The sequence below is a fragment of the Salvelinus sp. IW2-2015 genome, unplaced genomic scaffold (genome assembly GCF_002910315.2).
Source record: "Salvelinus sp. IW2-2015 unplaced genomic scaffold, ASM291031v2 Un_scaffold895, whole genome shotgun sequence".
NCBI lineage: Eukaryota > Metazoa > Chordata > Actinopteri > Salmoniformes > Salmonidae > Salvelinus > Salvelinus sp. IW2-2015.
Window position 1 is genome coordinate 485,151 of NW_019942638.1, and position 6,085 is coordinate 491,235.

The 6,085-nt window shown below is 41.7% G+C and overlaps 1 long non-coding RNA gene across 4 annotated transcripts in view; it reads left to right on the plus strand.

The window, feature by feature from the left end:
• Positions 1-827: 827 nt before the first annotated feature.
• LOC139024032 (uncharacterized) overlaps positions 828-6,085 on the plus strand; it is a 14,581-nt gene continuing 9,323 nt past the window's right edge. For 2 of the 4 annotated variants that reach the window (XR_011475269.1, XR_011475271.1), the window contains exon 1: positions 831-890. This is a non-coding gene — a long non-coding RNA (uncharacterized lncRNA). Of the gene's footprint in view, positions 891-6,085 lie in introns of all 4 variants that reach the window. The other 2 variants (XR_011475270.1, XR_011475272.1) reach the window with 2 other exon arrangements.

The following is a 6,085-nucleotide window of genomic DNA, read 5'->3' on the forward strand; positions in this document are numbered from 1 at the left end:
ATGAAATAGATGTTTCTGCACTTCAGTGGAAGACATAAAGACAGAGCTGATCCTCACTACCAGGGTAGCAGGTTAATGTCCACTACCTGCTGCAGACAGAGCTGATCCTCACTACCAGGGTAGCAGGTTAATGTCCACTACCTGCTGCTGACAGAGCTGATCCTCACTACCAGGGTAGCAGGTTAATGTCCACTACCTGCTGCTGACAGAGCTGATCCTCACTACCAGGGTAGCAGGTAAGGTATATTCTCTTTTCACAACACATTCAAATGTTATTTACTTATTTTTTAATAAGAAGGATGAAATATACAATTCTAAATAACATTGTAATCATATGCAAAGTGAGTCTAGGCTAAGCAGTAAATATTTCAGATATTTGTTTCAAAATACATTTTGTAGGAAGTTGATCCTGAGATTAACATGATATATGTTATTGAATTATCACGTATGATGTCATCACAGCTTGAATTTCAGATCAGGTCCAATCTAATCTCAACACTCAAAACCAAATCACTACTTGTATATCTTTAAGAATCAATGGGTACAATCATTCATTTAAAGTCCAAATGGATACAACAATCACAGATTGACCCTTTAACAAGAGAAATATTGATGTAGCATTACAAATAATATCAAAGTGAATCTACTGAAGCAGTCAGTAATACGAAGCAGGTCAGTTTACTATAAGCCCGCGTACATAGCTAATTATCATCAGTGCTGTACAGTCTACAAAGCTCGTCAGCTCTAAAACCCCAGAACAGCAGCAAGCAGTGTTAGATAGCAATATACAGTAGGAATGCTTTAACAAGCAGGTCAGGTAGTCTACTAAGCAGGTCAGGTCAGTAGTCTACTAAAGCAGGTCAGGTCAGTAGTCTACTAAAGCAGGTCCAGTAGTCCTACTACAGCAGGTCAGGAGGTCTAGGTCAAAGCTGACCTACTTAAAACGTCAGTAGTCTACTAAATCAGGGTCAGGTCCCCAGATAGTACTACCTAAAGCAGCAGTCAGCCCTTCAGTAGTCTTACCTACCATGTCAGCGTCTCCTCAAGTCATGCTGCTACGTTAAAGCATTGGACCTGTCAGTATTAGTCTCCGTAAACGGCACGGTCAATGGGATCCACAAACGCTTTTATTTTTTTTTGTTTATATATCTCATCTTTCTCCTAAACTCAATCTGACGAATGGACGCTTTTTTTTTGTTATTTTCCTGCTCAAACGATAGCCTTCACTTTTATAGGGGACGGTACTGGGCGGCCATCGCTTATTTTTGAGGACCAGGCGTGCAGGGGCATCTACTAAAGCAGGTCAGTCAGTAGCTCTACTCACACGCAGGTCAGTAGTCTAGCGTTAAGCAAGGATGTTCACAGTAACCCGTCTACTAAAGCACACGGTCAGAGTCCAGTTAGTCATTACTAAAGCACCGGTCCAAGTAGTCTACTAAAGCAGGTCACGTGATCAGTATGTCTAACTACTAGCAGGTCAGTCTAAGCTAGTCTAACTTACAGTCAGGTCAGGTCAGTAGGCACATCATTTCTACATTTACATGCAGGGTCCAGGAGTCAGTATAGTCTACTCACAGCAGGTCTCAGCGCGTCAGTAGGTCTACCTACAGCACCGGGCAGGCAGTAGTCCCTACGTACAGCAGGTCACGGTCAGTAGTCTCCAGCTACAGCACGGTTCAGGTACAGTAGCTCTACTAGCAGGCAGGTGCAGTCCGTCACCGTTTGTTCTACTTACAGCAGGTCAGCGTCAGTAGTCTACTAAGGCAGGTCAGCGTCCAGTGTCTAACTACAGCACGGTCAGGTCAGTAGTCTACGTAAAACGCGGTCACGCGTTAGGTCAGCTTCACTAAGAGCACGTGGTCCCAGCAATGCAGAGTAGTCTACTGTTGCTGTATTCTAGTTCAGAAAGTTATTTCATTAACAAGTTCGAATGTGATCACACAGCCTTGAAACCCATAAAACCCTTTTTTTTCCCCAAACAGGGGGGTTTTCCCATAACCAAAAAAAAAGGGGGGGGACCTTAAACCAGGTCCATTATTTACCTGCTTGACCTGATGATGTCACAGGTTCCTGGTGGTTACTGTCCACCTACATCATCATCACCCCAGCACAGAAACAAATACAACAGGTAGGTAATAACCTATTTGCACCCCACAGAGGAACAGACACAGTCATCATCATCAACACATGATTCATGTTCATCCCCCCCATCCTTGAGGGAAGCGCTGCTTCTTTTTGAAGAGGAAAAAAAGGGAGGAAATTGAATCCGCCCCCCAAAACATTTTGTAGGACACTTATTTGGGATCACCAGGACATCATTCATCATGTATGCCTGCTTCAGCTTTGTCAAACATTTTCTGCGAACGGTATTTGAGTTTCATGACTGCTGGTATACAGCTGCGACACCCATCACCCATACTGCTTGTTCAGCTGTTCAACCAACAGCTTCTGACCAAGGATATTTAAGAGCGATCTGCGTCAATTCTGGTTTAACAAGACTGGCACCCATCATGCATAACCCCTGGTTCAGCTTGTTCAAACAATTCTGCCAACGGTTTTTATGACAATGTTTCTTCTCGTCCTCCTATTTCCCCCCTCCGCCCCTACAATTCTGTCTGTATTCATCACAGAGTATAGGTTGTCCACTGGGGATGTTCACGTGCTGGTTCGTCAGTTTGTGTTGTTGTTGTTGTGTTGGACACTGCCTCCAAGTTCACCACACATTAACTTCTATATTACCGTTGTTACTAAAAACCAGATCCGGTCAATCAAGCTTTTCTCTGACATTTGCTCGCCATTCCTTCCACTGCTATCGTTGTACAGGCACATCCCCTTTGGTCGCAGAAACGAATGATCTCTTGGTCAGAAGGTCTAAAGGTGGAACTTCTGGAGTATCCAAGGTCATGACGCATGTGGAATTTGGAAGAGGTGACCTCTTGGTCACGATTGCATTTACTTAGGTATTGAGTTTTATATAGTCGGACGTTCCCAGCCTGAAGGTAATGATGATTCCACCTGCATGTTCATGTTATTTTTGTCGAGTCTTGAGAGGAAACAAACAGTCAGTAGTATCATGTACTAGACAACAGTTTTCTGCTACAGTAACCTCCATATTATTTATGGGGGGGGGGATGGTGCGACAATCCATTGTACTCCAGGCTTGCCCCGGTTCTGAAAGATCTTGCCTGGGGAACGGCGTTGTCAGGGTGAAAGTGGGCCTCATTGTTCGATCTTCAGGTGCGTTACGAACATGGGAAAGCGTGCTCTGGGGCCAGACCCAGGTCGGTTTTATGTAGCCCTGATATCTATATCTAATTATTATTATGCACCTTCACCTTCTGTTGGATTTAATGCTCTTTTATATTTTTATCTTCAAGCTGCAGAAACATCAGTCAGACGATTACAACTCTACTAGTTTAACATTACAAACTCTTTAACCTGTTCACAATTTAATAAACAATCCAGATTTAAGCTGAAAGTGGTTGCAACACATTATTGTCTCAAAGATACTGATATATAGCAGAAATAAATACACATGTTTAATGAATAGAGATTAGCCTACCTGGGCTCCATCATCCAGGACTTTTGACTGGTAACATAACTGATCTGGGGATATATACCAGTAAATAAATACACATGTTATGTTATATGACAAACATTAGTCCTACCTGGGCGTCATCATCCAGCGATCTATTGGTCGACCCTGCATGTAAACCAGTGAAGGTACGGCTGGAGAACACAGGGATCCTTGTTGGTCGTGTCGTAGAGAGTTGCAACGCGTGTAGATAGTGTTTCTGTTAACATCTCCTGGCAGATCGGCTTGTAGCGGTTCTGGTTCTGGCCCTGGTTCTGGACTGTCCCATCCGAGTACAAAACCTGGGGATATTTGGAAGTTGCCCCCATGAAGGAACTCTTGGCGACGTGGTGCGAACATCACTGAATCTTCGACTAATGAGAGACGAGGAGCGGAGGTGGGAGACGAGAGAAGAAGGAATGAGTAGAGAAGATGGTATTCAATAGCCCCATCATCACCTGAAGACTGTCACACCACAGAGACCAAAGAATGAAGTTATCAGAGACAGTTCGGTAGACTGGAGACTGTTTGGAGCATGAGTCAGGAGCAGACTGCTTTAAATAGGTTTCAGAGAGCTCCGTCCTTCAGGTGTGGTCAAGACAGACAAGGTGTTGATTGCATAAACTCCTCTGTATGTTTTACGCATTGGGAACACTTAGAGCTGTAACAAGTAACTAACATGTGACTCACCTCTGTAGTTCTAACCACGTATGGACCAGAACTTAATCACACGGAAGTATCTTAGACGATTCTCGGGGCTGAATTTGAGATTAGACTGCTCTATAATAGTTGACTGCATCCACACTTTGGTTTGGTAGAAAACGTTTAGGATAAAAACATGACTTTACTCAGCATAGAGTCTGTCAGAAGATACCATCACACATTACAACAGAGGGACTGTTCTTGGAATTACGGTTGCGAGGATCACATTCATTAATATCCCACAAGCTTAGCGACTCTGACTCAACAACTAAAAAACTCAAAGTAGTAACATTTGCATTTCACATACATTACAATCACATACACAATACACATACATAGATACAGATATGTTTAACAACCTGAATGAAACGGAGGAGATGTTTCATTCATAATTAATACAGAATGGAGTGTTTCATTTATTGGTGTTGTTTGAGGAAGATGGTCCAAGTTTTATTTACCAGTTTATTACCTGGTAATGAAGTAGTTTACAAGTAAGAGTTGACATCAAGGCTGTGTGTATGTAGAGTTTAGAAATGTGGTTCCTACAACACTGTGGTCAGAGCAGCACTGGACTGTTTAACACCTCAGACTTCAGCAGCTTGTAGATTCTTCAGTTGAGGCCTTTTCTCAGTAAGAGTAGAGGAGACTGGGAACAACTAACAGCTTTTAGACTTTAGTTTATTATGAAACACTAATTAAGTAGATTAATGAATATTTTTATACAACAACACTTATCTCACTACACATTACACCACTAAGTATGTTCCTAGGACGTACCAGGCATTTACAAATTCCAACAGTGGCTGGATATTAAATGTTACAATTGACCAGTAGGTGAATGTTCCATCCAGGTCCAATAATTTAACAAAAAGAGAAGCAGCAAGTATATTTACTTCAGGGACTCAAAACCCTTTTTCTTGCTTCAATAAACACTAAAGTCTATCATATGGATTTTTAAACAAACCTCTTGGTCATGTTAGAGCACCTACTAGACCAACCATTATCACATTGAATAAAGCCTTTCACTGGTTTCTAATTGGACTTATTTTATCTGTTTACAACTGACCTGTGGATTCTTGTTTCCCCAGTCTACCCTACCGTCATTCGCTATAATATTTAATAGTCGATCTGCCTTCACTCTTATAGTAAAAAAAAAAAAAATACTTCAATTCGACCATATAAAATGTTGAAAACAGCTATGAAGCAAGGTCACTACTAATTTTTACGTTCTTGTAATATACCTTTGTAGCGGTTGTGATTTAAAGGATGTGGACGTTTATTTGCTGAATTGTTTACATGTAGTGTTGCCGTTTGAGAATGTTGGCTTGGATGACACTGTAATACTTATCTAATCAATTTTCTTAATTTCATGAAACAATAGAAATCCTTTATTTTCCAGGTTGCATGCATTAGTTAAGATAATGTTTACCAGTTGGCATCCTGAACATTTTATAAGATCATGAGAAAATGAAAATCTTACAATACCATTTCTAAGCTTCTCATTTATTGTCTGTTAAAAACTCCCCCAGCACTTATTGAGGCTGTGGAGCAGGAGAACACCTCGTTCGGTACTCTCCCCAGGGAAAAGCACGTGAATGAACTGTGAGCTCTGTGCGAGGCTCCTGGCTTGGGTACTGTGGTAGTCTATAATAACATATCAAGAGCGGGGGGTGGGTACCCTTTGTGGCGTAGTATAAATACACATATAGAGGATGACTGTGGTAGTAGAATGACACAGTATTCAGAGGGATACTGGTGGTAGTATAAATACACAATATCAGGAAGTACTGTGGTCAGTATATCTCTCAC